This window comes from Capricornis sumatraensis, chromosome 5, assembly GCF_032405125.1.
Source record: "Capricornis sumatraensis isolate serow.1 chromosome 5, serow.2, whole genome shotgun sequence".
NCBI classification, from domain to species: Eukaryota; Metazoa; Chordata; class Mammalia; order Artiodactyla; family Bovidae; genus Capricornis; species Capricornis sumatraensis.
Genome location: NC_091073.1, coordinates 66,943,444 through 66,964,837, shown reverse-complemented (window position 1 = coordinate 66,964,837; position 21,394 = coordinate 66,943,444).

Genomic DNA, 21,394 nt, shown 5'->3' with positions numbered 1-21,394 from the left:
AGAATCCCAGGGACGGGGGAGCCTGGTGGGCTGCCGTCTCTGGGGTTGCACAGAGTCAGACACGACTGAAGTGATTTAGCAGCAGCAGCAGAAGCCCTGCCTGGAGGGGGCTGGAACACCAGGATGTAGGACAGCAGCAGGCAGTGGCCTAAGCCCTGGAAGGCTATGCAGGGCAGACTTTCCAGGCAGAGTTGAGTCAGTATCAACACACTGAAACTTCTGATTCCAATACCAGTACTCTTTCCACTGCCCATTCTGTTCACTATTGGTAACCCCAATCTTTTTGCTGAAGCCCTCTGAATTCCAATATGCCTCCTAAGGGTAGTGCAACTCTCCAATAGTCCACCTAAACTCATGTTAGCTTTTTCTTTAACCTCACTTTTCAGGTTGGCTTGTGGGAGCAGACGATGATTGGTCCTCATGCACACTGTCTTGCTCCCTTCAGAAGGACCTCCACCTCTGGGCAGGCCCACCTTGGGTTCTTTCTTATCCACCTGCACTCTGCCTACAACTGGGTAGGAGATTTAGGCTGATATCTTACATTTTCAGGGAAGGGGAGTGAAGTTGCTTGGATTCCTCTCTTTATACTAGGAGTTGTTGCCTCTGGCACTTAATGAAAAGGTATATTGATTTCCATTTGGGTATTGATCCTCGTGTATAAACCTCTTATCAGGTAATGACACTGGGAGGCCAGTGTGGTTGAGTCCAGAGCCCGTAACAAGTCCTATAGTTCAGGAAACAAAGCCATAGGAGGTCATTTTGCAGGCCTTTGTCAGTAAGTAACTATAATTGAAGGGGAATGAGATCAATTATATATCTTGATCAGTTGACACTTCATTATTTTAAAACCATATCATCGTATTTGGGCATTACTTAAATGACTTGCAAACTAGTTCTGATAAAGGCAGTAAATGAATTTGATTTAGGATTGTGTTGTACCAACACTTGTAGGACAAGGACAGACCTCTGTGGTAGGCAGAATAATGGCCTCCAAGAATGCCCACATCCTAACCTCCAAATTTAGGAGTGTGTTAGATTATAGAGCAAAGGGGAATTAAGGTCGCAGATGCAATTAGGATTGCTGATCATATGACTTGAAAACAGGGAAATTATCCCGGCTTATATGGATAGACCCAGCATAATCAGGGGTCTTAAGTGAAAGTGGAAAAGGGTCAAGGTATGGCCCCAGAGAACTTGGCCTGACATAGTTGGCTTTGAAGAAGCGCAGGAGGAGCAAGTCAACAAATCTGAGTGGCCTCTAGAAGCTGGAAAAAGCAAGGACATGTATTCTCCCTTAGAAACTCCAGAAGGAACATAGCCCTGCTGACACCTTGAGTTTTAGCCCAGTGAGACCCATTCAGAGTTCTGGCCTCCAGAACTGTAATAAATTTGTGCTGTTTTAAGCCACTGTGTTCAGGAAAATTTGTTACAGCTGCAATAGGAAACCCTCTCAATCTGAATTTTTCATCTTTAGTACTATTGACATATAGGGCTGGAAAATTCTTTGTTCTGGGGGCTATCTTGTGAACTGTAGGATCCCTCACTTCTACCCATTAGATGCCAGTTGAGCCTCCCTCCCCAGGTTAAGACAACCAAGAATGTCTCCAGACATTTCTTTGAGTGGGGAGAAGAAGGGGAAAATCATCCCTGGTTCAGAACCTCTGCTCTAAACCTACCATCCTGTCCATTTCAATATGTACTTGCCCTCACACACATGGGATTTTGGTCACTGACCTTTTCTTTGTGGATGCTTCTGGACAAAGTCTTTGATGCCAATTGAAAACGAACTACCACACAAAACCAGTATTAGTCTCTAATATCTCAGAGTGAGTTTCTATCATTTCGACCAAGCTGGTTTGGAGTAGCTAATGACTTTGTTGTTTAGTCGATAAGTCGTGTCTGACTCTTTTGCAGCTCTATGGACTGTAGCCTGCCAGGCTCCTCTGCTCATGGGATTTCCCAGGCAAGAATACTGGAGTGGGTTGCCATTTCCTTCTCCAAACAAGCTGGTTTGACAAGGAGAGAGAAAAAGGAATCTGAACACACTATTAAGTAAAAAAAAGGACATAAAAACTGATATCTAGATGGATACAAGGCAAAGTCTTCTCATTCCATGCAATCCTCTTAATCAATTAAGCCAGACTGGAGCATGCACATGAGTAAGACGTGATTTCTACCCTTAGGATCTCACTGTCTCATAAGGGAGACTCACAGGCAATTAAAAAAAAACTTTCAGTAGAGATTAGAAGGACTGTATACACACCATGGTCATATATTTTGAATTAAGAGTCTATGGCCTGGACACAAGCTCTGAGAAAGTATAACAATAGAAACAAATATTTAAATCAACACTGTCTCAGAAAGTATGTCCATTTCACCCATAAGAGGTATATTCAGCAACGTGTATGGACCTAGAAAATATCATACTAAGTGAAATAAGTTAGAAAGAAAAAGACAATCATCATACAATATTGCTCACATGTGGAATCTAAAAAAATGATACAAATGACTTAAATGCAAAACAGAAATAGACCCAGACATAGAAAATAAACTTTTGGTTACCGAAGGGGAAAGAAAAGGAGAGGGATAAATTAGGAGATGGGGATTAATATATATACACTACTAAAACAGATAACCAATAAGGACCTACTATATTGCAAAGAATACACAGAAGAACTGTACAAAAAAGATCTTCACGAACCAGATAATCACAATGGTGTGATCACTCACATAGAGCCAGACATCCTGGAATGTGAAGTCAAGTGGGCCTTAGAAACCATCACTATGAACAAAGCTAGAGGACGTGATAGAATTTCAGTTGAGCTATTTCAAATCCTGAAAGATGATGCTGTGAAAGTGCTGCACTCAATATGCCAGCAAATTTGGAAAACTCAGCAGTGGCCACAGGACTGGAAAAGGTCAGTTTTCATTCCAATCCCAAAGAAAGGCAATGCCAAAGAATGCTCAAACTACCACACAATTGCGCTCATCTCACATGCTAGTAAAGTAATGCTCAAAATTCTCCAAGCCAGGCTTCAGCAATACATGAACCATGAACTTCCAAATGTTCAAGCTCGTTTTAGAAAAGGCAGAGGAACCAGAGATCAAATTGCCAACATCCACTGGATCATCGTAAAAGCAAGAGAGTTCCAGGAAAACATCTATTTCTGCTTTCTTGACTATGCCAAAGCCTTTGACTGTGGGGATCACAATCAACTGTGGAAAATTCTGAAGGAGATGGGAATACCAGACCACCTGACCTGCCTCTTGAGAAACCTGTATGCACGTCAGGAAGCAACAGTTAGAACTAGACATAGAACAACAGACTGGTTCCAAATAGGAAAAGGAGTACGTCAAGGCTGTATGTTGTCACCCTGCTTATTTAACTTATATGCACAGTACATCATGAGAAACACTGGACTGGAAGAAGCACAAGCTGGAATCAAGATTGCCAGGAGAAATATCAATAACCTCAGATATGCAGATGACACCACCCTTATGGCAGAAAGTGAAGAGAAACTAAAAAGCTTCTTGATGAGAGTGAAAGAGGAGAGTGAAAAAGTTGGCTTAAAGCTCAACATTCAGAAAATAAGATCATGGCATCTGGTCCCATCACTTGATGGGAAATAGATGAGGAAACAGTGGAAACAGTGTCAGACTTTATATTTTTGGGCTCCAAAATCACTGCAGATGGTGATTGCAGCCATGAAATTAAAAAGACACTTATTCTTTGGAAGAAAAGTTATGACCAACCTAGATAGCATATTAAAAAGCAGAGACATTACTTTGTCAACAATGCTCCGTCTAGTCAAGGCTATGGTTTTTCCAGTGGTCATGTATGGATGCAAGAGTTGTACTGTAAAGAAAGCTGAGTGCCAAAGAATTGATGTTTTTGAACTGTGGTGTTGGAGAAGACCCTTGAGAGTCCTTTGGACTGCAAGGAGATCCAACCAGTCATCCTAAAGGAGATCAGTCCTGGGTGTTCTTTAGAAGGACTGATGCTAAAGCTGAAGCTCCAATACTTTGGCCACCACATGCGAAGAGCAGACTCATTGGAAAAGACCAGTCCCTGGGAGGGATTGGGGGCAGGAGGAGAAAGGGATGACAGAGGATGAGATGGCTGGATGGCATCTCCGACTCTATGGACATGAGTTTGGGTAAACTCTGGGAGTTGGTGATGGACAGCGAGGCCTCGCGTGCTGCGATTCACGTGGTTGCAAAGAGTCGGACACGACTGAGCGACTGAACTAAACTGAACTGATATAGCAAAGGGAACAATACTCTATATTTTATAATAACCTACAAAGGAAAATAATGTGAAAAGAACATATATATATAGACATATATGTATATGTGTATCCCCTTCATGGATCACTGCCTTGTCATGGCAAAGGGGCTTGCATAACTCAATGAAACTATGAGCCATGCCATGCAAGGCCACCCAAGATAGATGGGTCATAGTGCAGAGTTCTGACAAAATATGGACTTGGGCAAACTCTAGGAGATGGTGAGGGACAGAGAGGCCTGGTGTACTGCAGTCCATCTGGGTTGCAAAGAGTCAGAGATGACTTGGTGACAGAACAACAATATATATGTATAAATATATATCTGAATCACTTTGCTTTAGACCTGAAAGTAATGCAACATTCTAAATCAACTATACTTCAACTTTAAAAATTAAATTAAATTTTAAAATATTTAAAAGAAGTATATGCAGATTGCAACTGGAAGCTTCCAGAGCATGGATTCACATGGGCAAAAAAGAAGGAGGAATGACCCACAACCCACACAGGAGAAATCCATGCACGAAGAGGCAGGACAGGAAAGCATATGGCACATATCTAGAGTCAATCAGCAACTCCAAATAGATGTGGCTTCTTAAAGGTAATTCCAAATATGCATCATACTCAAGTTTTAAAAAATTAGATGACATAGGAATGATCTTTATTTAAAAATATATTATCAGTCAAGAAATTCTTGAAGAGTAGATGCTAAGGATTTAACCTAGATTCTTCTGTCTTCCTAATCATCCATGGTGCAACCTTGTGCAAGGCGCTTCTCTGTACCTCTGTTTCCACACATGTAACATGGGAATAATAATGTCTACCCTGAGGGTCACTGAAGGAGTCGTGTATCCAGACTAAGTGCTTTATAATCGTTCCTATGAAAATCACTAGAAGTGTTATTGCCAACAGAGCTTAAATAATGGATGGACTACAGTTCACCTGTAGGACTCCTTGCTACAGGGCGGGGTGTTGGGTTTGACCCCATGAAGGCACTGGCACACGATTCTGGGGGAGAGACCTAGGAGTGGGGAAAGCAGCCATGGCATGGGACACTCCAGGGCCAGCAGAGGAGCAGAGAAGGGGGTGTGGGGAGAAAGTCCAAGCTTCCTAGAACAGAGAAGGATGACCATGTTTACAGCCTCACCCACGTGCCCCAGGGTCTCAGACTGAGAAGTCCCTGCACGTACTGCACAAGAGGCCATGTGCAGAGCAGTCACTGAGAACTTTCCAACTTTCCAGATGGACATTAGGCAGTGGTGAGGCCCCTGGTGAACTGGAGTCTTTGGAAGGAGAGGGTCACCCCTTATTTCCAGTCAATAGTTGTCATGAAAATGTTAGCAGATCTCATTTTTAAATGAGAAGCTGGAAATCAGAAATGTCATGGGGAACTTCCCATGTTTTAAGAAGATAGCTCATTGGTCTGTAAGCAGATTCAGCCTACAGACCACCCTTTTGAGACGCCAGGTTAGAGGCTTATAAAATAACCTTTTCTGCCGTGTCTTTTGATGTGAGAACACCATCAGCAAGAAGTCTGGGTACTTTTCTTGAAAGATTCTGATGAGCCCCAGAGGAATAAATTATTTCCAAGTTTCTCTGGAAGAATCTATATATTGATTAAAGTAGTGTTATTACCTTAACACCGCTTTATTGCTACTTTTACTGCCTGAGCTGGCAGCTTACCAAGCTCTTCAAGGTCAGGAGGGTAGGAATCATTTGCTATCTCTGTCTCCTGGCCCCCACAGCCAGGTCCTATAAAATGGATCTCTTCAGTATCTCATACTTTCATGGGGTTCTCAAGGCAAGAATACTGAAGTGGTTTGCCACTCCCTTCTCCAGTGGACCACATTCTGTCAGAACTCTCCACCATGACCTGTCCGTCTTGGGTGGCCCTACATGGCACGGCTCATAGTTTCATTGAGTTAGACAAGGCTGTGGTCCATGTGATCAGATTGGTTAGTTTTCTGTGACTGTGGTTTTCAGTCTGTCTGCCCTCTGATGGAGAAGGATAAGAGGCTTATGGAAGCTTCCTGATGGGCGAGACTGACTGAGGGGGAAACTGGGTCTTGTTCTGATGGGCGGGGCCATGCTCAGTAAATCTTTAATCCAATTTTCTGTTGATGGGTGGAGCTGTGTTCTCTCCCTGCTATTTACCTGGGGCAAACCATGGTGGAGGTAATGAAGATACTGGCACCTCGTTCAAAAGGTCCCATGCATGCACTGCTACACTCAGTGTCCCCAACCCTGCAGCAGGCCACCACCAACCCACGCCTCCACTGGAGTCTCCTGGACACTCATAGGCAAGTCTGGGTCAGTCTTCTGTGGGGATGAGGATGAGATGGTTGGATGGCACCACCGACTCCATGGACATGAGTTTGGGTAAACTCCGGGAGTCCTGGAGAGCTGCAGTCCATGGGGTCACAAAGAGTTGGGCATGACTGAGTGACTGAACTGAACTCAGTATTTCATAGACCTGCTATACCCACTGACACTTCAGGCAGTGCTATCCTATTGTGAAACCCTGCTGATGCTTCCTAACAGGTCCTCATGCATCCACCTGAGCACGTCCTCCTGCACACTTCACTCTGAAAAGTACCCATCCAAAGCATACATCTCACGAGCTTGGGTCATTACTTCACTTTGGAACCACTCAATGATTTTACATCACTATTGGCAAGTCAAAACCTGAGCTCCTTGGCATTACATACATGTCCAGAAAGCACTGAATATTTGCATGAGTCTGAGTGCTTGGCACAATGGGAAGCTGGAACTATCAGGTAGGGGCCATATTATAAAGAACCTTGAATGCCATGCTGAGGAGTTGGCTCCATTACATAAGCAGTGCAGAGCTATGGATGGTTTGAAGCAGAGATGAAACTCTGGTCTAAATTTTCTACTTTTCAATGTTGTTTGCTTCATTCATAGCACGTATTATAGTTTGTAATTATTTCACTGACTTGTTTACTTTTTCCAAATTTCCCATTTAACTCAAGACTATGAAAGGAAAGAAACCATATATGTTTTGTTCACATTTATTTCTCTACTACCCTATAAGTGTCTGGCATATCATAGGAATTCAATTAAAAGTTGTTGAATAAATGAGTAAATGAATGATGCATGCAGGAATGAATGAGTAGAATGAACACAAAATTAACCATGGGTTTCATTCAACCCACACCTCACCATTCTCGTTTATATAAAGACCTTTCAGAACTATGTCAGGACAAGCTGTGCATTTTGATGAAGTTTTGTAATGAAGGATAGAGCAGCAGTGACTGGGTGTTAATGACATGCATTTTTACTGACTAAAGCACAATGCAGAGCAGCCAGTAGTAAGTGATTAGAGGAATAAGACCTTCAAAAGTGCATACATACCATAATTAACTGAAAAGTCTGCTCACTGTTACTAGGAGCATAAATGCCAAGATTTGGTATTCAACTTGGTCCATAAACATGAAAGACCAAGAGAATTTGCAACAGACTTTAGTCAGGTGTGCCTTCTTTTAATTCAAATTGATCAAATTCTTTAAAAATTTGGATATTTACTGAAACATTATCAGAGGTCTTCTTTGGGCAGTTAGATTTTCTCAGTTTTCTATATTTTCAGTAATAAATATGTATTACTTTAGAAATTAAAAAAACAGGAAAAACAACAAGGTCCTACTGTATAGCAGAGCAATACTCAATATCCTGTGATAAACCACAATGGAAAAGAATATGAAAGAGAATGCATAAATATGTATAACTGAATCACTTTGCTATACAGCAGAAATCAACCCAAAATTGTAAATCAACTATATTTCAATAAAAAATTTCAGAAAGGCAACAAAATCTTAAGAAATGCTTTCTAAGAAGGGAATCAGTTTATTGTGTGTTGTCTGAAGCCCTATAATTGATATTTTTCAAATCCTTTCTATACCTGTTTTATCCTCACAATCATGAATTTTTAGAGTAGGTGGAAATCTTATAAGATCATCTCATATAACTTTCTCATATTTCACAGGTAAAATTTTGACTACCCAGTATCCTTTTTCCATTGCATGTAATTCTAATAAAACTATCAATCATGAGGATGAGTAGGGTGGGGGGAATGTGGAGAGGCTAAGAAACAAGATCCAAACTAAACCACCAGAGAGTAATTTAAATAATTTCTCTAGAAACAATAAATAATCCGGCAGTGTTCACATGACTCAGATGGCCACCCTGATTACTTCTGCTGGGGAGAGGTTTATTCTTCTTGTGGTTGGCCCTCAAGTTAAGGAAAGATGTGGGCCTGGAATGGCATTCAAACCTTGAATGACATGTGCTTGGCCCAACTCCTTGGATTTCCCGGAAACGTATTAAGCCAATAAATTTTTTCTTTTGCTGAAGGTTGGAATTTATTTTCTGTCACATACATCAGAGAGAAATCTTAATAAATAACCACCCGTTACTAATGCCATTTGTCCCTTTTGTTTATTTAGTTTTTAAAAGAAAGGCAGACTGCCATATGCAGCACCTCATTTGAGTGTGTCTGCAATTCTGTAAGCCTGACTACCCTACACTGTCCTGCAAATGGACCTGAAGAGATTGACTGAAGATCATGGCAGGGGGTGCAGCTACTCATGTAGGCTTGACTAAAGGCTGGTTCTACTCTACAAGTGAAAGCTGTCCTCTTCAACTAAGTGTGTAGCTTTGGGAGGGATGTGCATAGGAGCAGTGAGGGAGGAAAGGGACACTTGCCTAGCCAGCCAGATCAGCGAGATCAACCCTAGTGATCAGTGAGGTGACAGATGTCACAGTCAGATCACCCTCGCTGCGGTCAGATAGCCCTCACATGCTGTCTTCCTTGTTAAGGTCTCAAAGATGAGGACTCCAAGATATCCCTGAGTCTCCTATCTCTATGATTTTTTTTTCTAGTAGTAATAGAAAAAGATAATTATTTATGTTCAACTTAAACTTTCTGCTATAATTTTCAGTTAGAGACTTTTGCTTCTACTGGAGATAGAATAACAAGAACTGAATTTACTTTCCCACTGAAATAACAACAAAAAAAATGTGAAAAAGATTTTCAAGTTACTGGATATTAGGCAATGAAGGGTAGTGATCCTGGAGATAGCTAACTAACTAGGTGACCCCTAGCACTGCCTCTGATGATTGCCTTGAGAGCATTTATAGTCTGCAGCCTATACAGGGGGAACCAGATAGACCCTGATGGACTCCCTGAATTGAGAGTCTAGGGAGATGAAAGGAGCTTGAGTTTGCAAGGCTGAGTACCAAAAAGGAGACAACTTCTCAGAGGGTGATCTGAAGAGGTTCCTTGGGTACTCAGCACAGTACTGATCAGCATATGCACTTAAGGAAACTACCCAATTCTGGGTGCAAACTACCTTGAAGGATTAGAGAACAGTGTCCAGTGCTCACACAGGGTAGTGAATCGTGCCTGTTTCTGCCAGTCAGAGAGAAAAACACATAGTTCATACACACTGGGTAGTGCCCAGTAAAATTATATAGTAGAGAATAAGTGGTCTCAGCCGAGCACAGTTCTGAACCCACCTAAAAAATATCATAAAAGCAAACATATTAAGATCTGTTTCAAAGTAACTTAATTCCATCCCAGAACAAAGTTCAAGCATATTTATAGGAATATAAAAATGCTCAGCACCCAAAAGGATAAAATTCACATTTGGCATAATCCAAGACTATTAGATATGCAAAGAAGAAAGAAATCATGACCCATAATGAGAAGATGAATCTATTAATAGAAACTGATCCCAAACTAACACAGATACTAGAATAAGCGGCAGCTGCTAAGTCACTTCAGTCATGTCTGACTCTGTGCGACCCCATAGACGGCAGCCTACCAGGCTCTCCCGTCCCTGGGATTCTCCAGGCAACAACACTGGAGTGGGTTGCCATTTCCTTCTCCATTGCATGAAAGTGAAAAGTGAAAGTGAAGTCGCTCAGTGGTGTCCGACTCTTCGCGACCCCATGGACTGCAGCCCACCAGGCCCCTCCGTCCATGGGATTCTCCAGACAAGAGTACTGCAGTGGGGTGCCATTGTCTTCTCCATAGAATAAGCAGAGAGGACATTAAATCATTTGTTAGAATTGTTTTTTTATCCAGTATGTCCAAAAATTATGGAGAGACACAGAAATTTGAAATGGCAACCCACTCCAGTATTCTTGCCTGGAGAATCCCATGGACAGAGGAGCTTGGTGGGCTACAGTCCACGGGTCGCAGAGTCGGACACGACTGAGTGACTTCACTTCACTTAGAACTTCAGGGCATGAAAACTATCATGTCTAAGATATAAAATACACTGGATGGCATTCAGAGGAGATTAGATATTTCAGGGGGTAAGATCAGTGAACTTAAGGGCACAGCAACAGAAATTATCCAATATCCCATGTGGCACTAAGTGGTAAAGAATCCACCTGCCAGTACAGGAGACACAGGAGATGTGGGTTTAATCCTTCAGTCAGGAAGATCCCCTGGAGGAGGGCATGGCAACCCACTCCAGTATTCTTGTCTGGAGAATCCCATGGACTGAAGACCCTGGAGGGCTACAGTCCATAGGGTCACAAAGAGTAGGACATGACTGAAGTGACTTAGCACACACACACACACACAAAATGAAAACCAGAGAGTAAAAAGAATCCCTTTCTCTTGCCCCACCTACACCAAAAACAGTGAGTTGCAGGTCAATTACAGGGAGCCTAAAATGTATGCAGTTGGGGTCTTTAAAAGAGACAACAGATAAATGGATATGGACAGAAAATATATTTGAAGAAATAATGGCTTAAAATTTTCCAAATTTGACAACTATTATAAACTCATGGTTTATTACATATATATATATATTCAGTTCAGGCGCTCAGTCGTGTCCAACCCTTTGAGACCCCATGAATCGCAGTACGCCAGGCCTCCCTGTCAATCACCAACTCCCAGAGTTCACTCAAACTCATGTCCATCGAGTTGGTGATGCCATCCAGCCATCTCATCCTCTGTCGTCCCCTTCTCCTCCTGCCCCTGATACCTCACAGCATCAGAGTCTTTTCCAATGAGTCAACTTTTCACATGAGATGGCCAAAGTATTGGAATTGCAGCTTTAGCATCAGTCCCTCCAATGAACACCCAGGACTGATTTCCTTCAGAATGGACTGGTTGGATCTCCTTGCAGTCCAAGGGACTCTCAAGAGTCTTCTCCAACACCACAGTTCAAAAGCATCAATTCTCAGTGCTCAGCTTTCTTTTTAGTCCAACTTTCACATCCATACATGACTATTGGAAAAACCATAGCCTTGACTAAACAGACCTTTGCTGGCAAAGTAACGTCTCTGCTTTTGAATATGCTATCTAGGTTGGTCATAACTTTCCTTCCAAGGAGTAAGCGTCTTTTAATTTCATGGCTTGCAGTCACCATCTGCAGTGATTTTGGAGCCCCCAAAAATAAAGTCTGACACTGTTTCTCCATGTATTTGCCATGAAGTGATGGGACCAGATGCCATGATCTTCATTTTCTGAATGTTGAGCTTTAAGCCAACTTTTTTACTCTCCTCTTTCACTTTCCTCAAGAGGCTTTTTAGTTTCTCTTCACTTTCTGCCATAAGGGTGGTGTCATCTGCATATCTGAGGTTATTGATATTTCTCCTGGCTATCTTGATTCCAGCTTGTGCTTCCTCCAGCCCAGCATTTCTCATGATGTACTCTGCATATAAGTTAAATAAGCAGGGTGACAATATACAGCCTTGACTTACTCCTTTTCCTATTTGGAACCAGTCTGTTGTTCCATGTCCAGGTCTAACTGTTACTTCCTTACCTGCATATATATATATATATGCAGGTATATATATATATAAACTCATGGTAAAGAAAGCTGAGTGCCAAAGAATTGATGCTTTTGAACGGTGGTGTTGGAGAAGACTCTTCAGAGTCCCTTGGACTGCAAGGAGATCCGACCAGTCCATCCTAAAGGAGATCAGTCTTGGATGTTCATTGGAGGGACTGATGTTGAAGCTAAAACTCCAATACTTTGGCCACCTGATGAGAAGATCTGACTCATTTAAAAAGACCCTGATGCTGGGAAAGATTGAGGGCAGGAGGAGAAGGGGATGACAGAGGATGAGATGGCTGGATGGTATCACTGACACAATGGACATGGGTTTGGGTGGACTCTGGGAGTTGGTGATGGACAGGGAGGCCTGGCATGCTGTGGTTCATGGGGTTGTAAGAGTCAGACATGACTGAGCAACTGAACTGAACTGAATAAACTCATGGATCAAAAAAAGCTCAAGGAAGCCCAAGGCTAAGAAACATGAAAACTATATCACAACCCATCCCAATCAAACTGCTAAACTTATTGACCATAGAGTCCTGCTGCTGCTGCTGCTAAGTCACTTCAGTCATGTCCGACTCTGTGCGACCCCATTGACGGCAGCCTACCAGGCTCCCCCGTCCCTGGGATTCTCCAGGCAACAACACTGGAGTGGGTTGCCATTTCCTTCTCCATTGCATGAAAGTGAAAAGTGAAAGTGAAGTCGCTCAGTTGTGTCCGACTCTTCGCGACCCCATGGACTGCAGCCCACCAGGCTCCTCTGCCCATGGGATTTTCCAGGCAAGAGTACTGGAGTGGGGTGCCATTGCCTTCTCCATTAGAGTCCTAGGAACATCATTTAAAAATTACTGTTCCCATTCAATGTCCTCATTGTATAGATAAGGAAACTAAATTTCAGAGAAGTAATTTGCCCAGTAACATACAGAATGTTAGCGTCAAAGTCCATTGTTTTTTCCTCAACATTCAGCCAGAAAACTTGTCATTCTTGAAACCTTCTTAGGAACGTGCTATCTTGCTATAACTGAGCAGGAACCTATGGGGCCTTTCAGGGCCAGGCCCCTCTGCCCATATCCTCTGATTTAGTTCTCCTCTGAAGTACCCAGATAACAGTATCTGATGCACATTTTCTGAGTTATTTTACAGATGCTATAATCTCTACCAAATGGAGGAAGCTAATGATGATCAAGTACCCACTTGATGATCATGGAGTACCCAAACCCCAGACCTGCTGGTGCCTGAGGATGGATAATGTAACCCCCTGGGACACCACCCTCTTCCCTCACCATCAACCAATCAGACAACTGTGCATGAGCTGATCACATGCCCTGCAATTCCCGTCCCTCCCCTTGCCTTTAAAAATGCTTCCCTGAAACCCATCAAGGAGTTCAGGTTTTTTAAGCATTAGCTGTCCTGGACTCCTTGTCTGACACCTTTCAATAAATGCCACACTTTCCTTCACCACAACCTGATGTCAGTAGATTGGCCATACTGCAAGGGCAAGCAGACCCAGGTTTGGTTTGGTAACACTTCCAAAACCAATTTCACAGTCTATAACATTGCCTTTCACACTCAAGGTTTTCTTTCAGCACAAACTCTACAACTCTAAGAGTCAGTGAATGCCTGGGCATTTGGACGGGAATGAGACTAAACAACAGAAACAAAAATCTTCCGATCATAAGCCTCTGCAAGCTCACTGTGAACTGTCAGGTGAAAGACAGTGCTGTGTATTCTGAGGTGGCAGTTCTGCTTGGAATTGGCAGCCATTTTTCTGTCATCACTTAAGTCATTTTCCTGTTCAGCTCAGAAGGCAGCCCTGGCTCCGCTAGGAGTGACAGATGCTATGCTGAGCAGAGCGCCCAGCCCAGCCCATCTCAACAGCCAGGCCCACTTCAGCAACGGCTGAGTGAAAGGGGCAGATGTGGAGCCAGACTATTTTGACAGGAGATTGATTTTCTCCTCTCTGCCCTGCCCCCACCCCCAAGCTTTTTCTCTTTCTTTATGGATTATTCCTACTTTCAACGAAAAGCAAAGAGGAACAGCAAGAAAATTATTCTGGAAGGGTTGGGGAGACACCTGGGAGGAAAAGCACAGAAAGAAAACCTCAGAGATTTTCAGTATTAACAATGGTTAGGGATCGGTCCACCCTGATTTGCTTGTCTGTGCCTGGTGGTATGATTACGGGAAGAGAAAGGAAGGGAGACATTATTTTTTTTTTTTTTTTAAAAAGATATCTTGATACAGAATTCATTTCAAAGAGATTCCTGATCCTCTGGATGGGAAAAATAACAGAAATTTTGATTATGAATGTGAAGCCCCTTGGGAATAGATAACCTAGATAAGAAGGTTACAGAAAAGAACTGAAATCAGGTTTTTTTCAAAGAGATCCTAGCACTGCCGTGTTCACTGCATTCATAATAACCAACTTGGGAAAACAAACCAAATGTCTACCAACAAATGAGAGGTTTTAGGAAAGGTGGTATATACATACAATAGAAAATTATTTGCCTCTTTTTCAAAGAGGGAAATCCTGCTATATGTGACAAACGGATGAACCTTGAAGACATTACACTGAGTGAAACAAGCCAGTCATAGGCTGAGTATCGCAAGGCTTCACTTAACGTAAGGTATCCAAAATAGTTGAATTAAAAAAAAAAATAGTTGAATTAAAAAAAAAACAAATAGAATGGTGGTTGCCATGGGCTTGTGGAAGGGGGAGGTGGGGAATTACTAACCAAGAGGAACAAAGTTTCAGTTAAACAAGATGAAAATTTCTAGAGAACTGCTGTATAACATTGTGCTACAGCTAACAATATATTGATTGTTCTCTTAAAATCTGATAGGAAGGTAGATCACAGGTTCTTACCACAAGTTTTTTTTTATTTTAAAAAAAGGGGGGAGGTGGTAAGACAATGAGGAGATAAATTGTTCTGCATAATGAAAGGGAATTTAGGATTTGACCACAGGGTCAAATCTAGGGTCACTAGTGGTTGCGAGCTGGGGGCTGTTGACCGGAGGAGGAGGAGAGTGAGGGAGAGCAGGGCCGAGGCCTGGAGCGAGCAGGGCCAAGGGCACTGGAGGCTGAAAACCTTTACGTACAATACCTCATGTCATCTACATAAGAGCCCTGTGAGACTGGCACTGTCTTTTATCCCATTTTACCCAGGGGAAACTGGGCATTCCAGATGTAACTGGCTTGTGCTTGTAGGAGCTGGGTGTCCGAGTCTGGCTTCCAAACTGATTAACTGTTCCCGAGGCCGTGTTCTTTCCACCACAAAGAGAATGGGGTGGCTAGGGCTAGGACCTGGAGAGCAACTTTCTAATGTCAGCTTTACTACTGAGTACTGGGCTTCCTAGGTGGCACTAGTGATAAAGAACCTGCCTACCAATGCAGGAGACATCAGACACCGGACTTCAATCCTTGGGTCGGGAAGATTCCCTGGAAGAAGGCATGGCAACCCACTCCAGTATTCTCGCCTGAGACTCCCATGGACAGAGGAGCCTGGCAGGCTACAGTCCATAGGGTTACTAACAGTCGGACAGGACTGAAGCGACTTTGCATGCACACGCACACCTGGAGTACTAGCATGAACTTGGGCAAGTTACTTCCCCTTTCAAAGCCTGTTTCTCCATTTATATATATTAAAAAAAATGTTGATTTCAGCATTGTCAGCAAACCCTTTCTTCTAATAGCCTGTGGTTTTGGAACCCAGCAGAACCCTGTGCTCCAACCCTCTGCAAGTAAGTACAAAGACCCCTCTATGTTTCCTGCCTCTTGTTTGTAGAAAAGCTGCAATCTCCCAGGCCTCCTTGAGTCAAAATAGAACAGCCTTAAGCAGTTAAGGATTAGGACAATAGAGTCACAGACTCACTGTCTGATGCAGTTGTTTTACAGATACTATAACTGCCTTCAGCAGAACTCCTTTTGGCTTGTCACTTTAGCAAAGCTTTACTGTAACTAAACGTGGTTTCAGACACTCCCGTGCTCTGCTCATCTCTGCCCCAGCACACTTTCCAAATCTTTTGATCACACAATACTTTGCCTAACCTGTTGGTTCTTTCTGTAGATCAAAGAAACAGAAATGAAGACTAAGTAATTAACAGATGACCAGATCTCTTCCCTAGCTTTCCCTTCAGTAATCTTGTGAACAAACTGTGTGAACAACATAATGTCCAGAGGAAGATCACAAAAGCTGAGGACCGTGCATGCATTGGGTTGGTGGCGGGAATGATCCTAGCCACCTTTCTCCAAGACTAACTGAGATGACTTTCCTTTCCCCTTAAAAGGTTCATGACCAAGTACAGTCTTCAAAGTTGGTTTTAGGGGAACGTTAAATCCGCCTTCTCCCAAGATCACTGACTCTCTGATTAAAAGCAACTTTCCTTTCCTCCAACAACTGCCTCTGGGATATTGAGTTTTGAGTGGTGAGCATCTAGACCTGGGATCGGTAACAGATTTTATCAACCTAAGTGGCTGCTGCTACCTTGGAAATGAGACACCTGTCTCCCTACTCCCTCTGTTCCCTTCACACTGAACTGAGGGCCCATCATGTGCCAGGCACCAAGGGAAGTACCACTTACAAATCATGATAACTGGAGAAATTGAGGATTTTCTCTCAACCACCTGCCACATCTATGGTGGGTCTTTCTTTACATGTGTATTAGTATCTGAAAGTGTCTATTTGTTTTTTCAATATTGAATGGAGAATAATTATAATATATGCATAAAGTATAAATATAGTTAAGTCACACCTTTATACCCACTACCCAATTTGAAAGAACACATAACCTTCAACTGTGAAGACCCTTGTGTGTCTCCCATCCTCTGAAAGACAGTTACTAATTTTACTTAAAACTTATTTGTTTTTCTTCATATTTTACATTTTAGTCCCTTAAAAATGTGTTTAACTTTACATTTTATTGAACTTTTCTCTATATGAACTCATACCACATATATTCTTCTACAAATTAGATTTTTTTTTTTTTTTGGCTTAGCAATATTTCCCCAAGCGTCATGCATGTTATTGCCTACAACTGTTTACATGTTCAGTGGGACGCTGTAGGATGACTATACCTCAATGTTTTTATCCATTCTGTGGTTGACTGCAGACACAGGGGCAAGTGATCTTCTGGTTGTCTGCTGTTGAGAACATTTGGCAGTGAACTTCCTAGATATGGCTCCTGATGCTCGTGTTTGTTTTTTTCTGGGGTATAAACCTAAGGAGTGGAGAAACTAGGTCATAGTATGTATAATCTCAAATTCATCAGGTAGTGCCATATATTTCCAAAAGTTACCATCCACAGGGAGTGAAGACGACTGCCTGTTGTCCCACCCTTTTCCCAGTCAGACTTCCCTGGTGGCTCAGACGGTAAAGTGTCTACAATGCGGGAGACCTGGGTTCGATCCCTGGGTTGGGAAGATCCCTGGAGAAGGAAATGGCAACCCACTCCAGGGTCTTCCCTAGAAAATCTCATAGACAGAGAAGCCTGGCGGCCAAGGGGTCGCAAAGAGTCGGACACGACTGAGCGACTTCACTTTCACTTTTCCCAGTACTTTAAAAATCTAATCAATGTTGTGAATTATAAATGTTGTCACTATGGTTTCATTTTGCATTTCTCTGATTATGAACAGGTCGGATTTTTTTTTTTTAAAAAAAGATGAGCCATCTGCATTTCTTTTTCAGGAAATGTGATGTTTTGGGCCAATTTTTCTTCGTATTTTTTTCACTCATTGTTAGGATTTCTTTATTCTGGATACTGATATTTTTTGTCAGGTAGACAAATTGAAAATACCTTCTACACATCACGATTGCTTCACTGGTTTCATCGTCTTTTGATGAACAGAAGTTATTAACCACAACACAGTGACTCATTCACGCCTTTCCTTTTACAGGTAAGAGTTTTAGGAAGTCCTTCTTTGAGGAAATCCTACTTGAGGACAAAAAGACAGTACCCTATATTGTCGTCTAGACTTCATTCTCTTTAGGTTTTCTATCTGGGATATTTTTTATGTGTGGTGTGAGGTATGGAAATAATGTTTCTTCATATAGATGACCAATTGTCAGCTTCATTTATTAAATATATGCACATGCTTGTTTTGGGCTATTAGTCAATTTTGATATTCCTGTGCTAATACTTACATAGCTGTTGTGGTAAATCTTTCTAGATGGTAAGGAAAAATGCCCTTATTTCATGTCCTTCTTCAGATTTGTCTTGATTATTCACCCATGAAAATTTTACATTCAGCTTCTCAAGCTCTATAAAGAGCCCTACCGGTATATTAAAATATAGGTCAATTTAAGGTGAACTAGTGTTTTTATATCTTAAGTTCAGTTTATTGCTAGATTCTTGTTTGCATCTTTGTTCATGAATGTAATAGACCTGTGATTTTCCTATCCTGACTCCATCCTACCTACTCTTGTTATTTAATGTTCAGCTCAGTTCAGTTCAGTCGCTCAGTCATCTCCGACTCTTTGTGACCCCATGAATCACAACATGCCAGGCCTCCCTATCCATCACCAACTCCCAGAGTTCACTCAAACTCACGTCCATTGAGTCGGTGATGCCATCCAGCCACCTCATCCTGTGTCGTCCCCTTCTTCTCCTGCCCCCAATCCCTCCCAGCATCAGAGTCTTTTCCAATGAGTCATTTCTTCACATGAGGTGGCCAAAGTACAGGAGTTTCAGCTTCAGCATCATTCCTTCCAAAGAACACCCAGGGCTGATCTCCTTTAGAAAGGACTGGTTGGATCTCCTTGCAGTCCATTGGACTCTGAAGAGTCTTCTCCAACACCACAGTTCAAAAGCATCAATTCTTAGGTGCTCAGCTTTCTTCACAGTCCAACTCTCACATCCATACATGACTACTGGAAAATCCATAGTCTTACAGTTGCCCCAAAACTGGGGTTATTTCCTATTCTCTAGGTGTTTGTATGGGATTGATATTATCTATACCTTAAATGTTTGGCAGAAGAAGTCTGTAAAACTCTCTGGATTATTTTCTTTGAAGAGAGTTCTTTAAAAATTATTAATTTGATTTCTTTGCTGGGGTAAGACTCCTAATTTCTATTTTTTCTTGGATTAAATGCATTTCTGTAGAAATTTAACCATTTATCTAACTGTTCAAATTTATTGACAAAATTGTCATAACTTCTCCTCCACCTATTCTCTGCAGCTTCTGTAATTCACCATTCATAATTTTTATGTCTTGTTTTCCTTTCCATTAAGAATTTTTTTCAAATAGCCAACTTTGGCTTTTTTGATATCTTTATTTCATCAAGTTCTGCTTGTATTTCCTTCAGTTTGGGGATGCGGTAGTCTGCTGTTCTTTGTCTATATGCCTGACATTGATATTTGAATTCATTTTTAGTTTAATATATGCATTTTAGACTATATAGAGAAAAAACATATTTCTAGGTTTGCTTTAAATATACCCCACAAGCAGTTTGTAGTATATCATTGCTCTATTTTCTCAAATTTTCACCATAGATTCTTCATTGATTTATGGATTATTTAAAACTGTTTTTTAAATTTTATATTGATTTCTCACATTAAGGGGTTTTAATCATTACTTCTTTTGAGAATTGCCATGTGACCCCATTTGGGACCACTTCTTTCATTTAACCAATATTGAGCACCCACATATGCCAGGTATTGTTCTAGGTGCCTGGGTTACATCAGTGAAATACACAGACTGAAAATGTTTGCCTTCCTGGAGTTCATGCTTTGTCGGTTCTTGGAAATATCCCACATGCTGGAATAGAAGGTGTATTCTTCATTTGTTTAGTGTAGTTGTAGTATATAGGATCGTTACATCAAGGTTCCTTTATTGCTAAAACCATGTATATCCCTAGTGACTTTTTTGTCTGCTTATTACATCAATTTCTAAGTAACATTTGTTATAATTTCCTGCTGTGTTTGTGAATGTCTACTTTTCTTGTTTTTAAATATCACCCTAGGAGGCATATCCTTTTAAAAGGTAAGAAGAATGAGTCTCAAATAATACCATGTCTTATCTTACAAGTTTGCAAAGAATGGATCCAGGATTCTAATTTAGTTGTTTCAATTATGGTAATATGAATTGTATGGCTGCTGTCATGTTTTGTCTGATATCCTTATCTAGTGATAACATGATTCTCTCCCCATCCTATGTGAATCTCCTCCTCCCAGACTAATTGAACTCCTAATCAGAGTTCCCAGCTTCCTGGTCAGCAGTGAATGTACACAGCACTGGCCATCATAGTACCCTGGGCCACACAAACCAAACCAGGCCAAAGACAGTGCTTCCTTTGGAGACAAACATATCCATCTTTGCCATAGTGCTTCCTAATAGTTGTTGGGTTACCAGCCATTTCTGAATGTATCAAGGTAGCTAGTTAGGATATGGAGAAGGCAATGGCACCCCACTCCAGTATTCTTGCCTGGAAAATCCCATGGACAGAGGAGCCTGGTAGGCTGCAGTCCATGAAGTCGCTAAGAGTCGGACACGACTGAGCGACTTCACTTTCACTTTTCCCTTTCATGCATTGGAGAAAGAAATGGCAACCCACTCCAGTGTTCTTGCCTAGAGAATCCCAGGGACAGGGGAGCCTGGTGGGCTGCCATCTATGGGGTCACACAGAGTCAGACACAACTGAAGTGACTTAGCAGCAGCAGGTAGGATATGTTAATGATGTTAATTTTTATTTATCAAAGAAATTTTTCTTCTACATATGATATTAATCTAATCTGAAGAGATCCTGCATTTCCTTATTATTTCATCTCCACAGTTAGGATACACAATCTTCCATTTCTTTTAGTTTAAAAAATTACAGTGCCACCTACAATTTATTGCAATGTTGAATAAAGCATGTTTTATTTTAAAAGATGATTAAGCATTACCACTTCCTAGGCACTGTGTTAGGAGGAATTGTGGATTTGGAATGGACTAAGACACAGGTCCAGTCTGAAAGGACATAATGCAGTACAAGCCATATTAAATGTGTAGAATTTAGGAGTAATAGGAATGTGGACAGTGGGGACAGTTCACTCTGCCAAGGGGAAGGCAGTTAGGGAAGTCTTCACAGAGGAGCTGACATTTGAGTTTAACTGCATCTTGAAATAAATACCGATCAAGAAAGTATAATCCAGGAAAATGAAAAAAAAAAAAATCAGCAACGAGAAGAAACAAGATTCTCCACAACAAATATAAAGTGAATTTTAAATTAGTTTAATTCTTTTTTTGCTTTTGGTTGTTGAATTCCCATTTCTCACTGGCACTCACATCAGGGTTTATAAAGAAGCGGTACCTATGCTGTC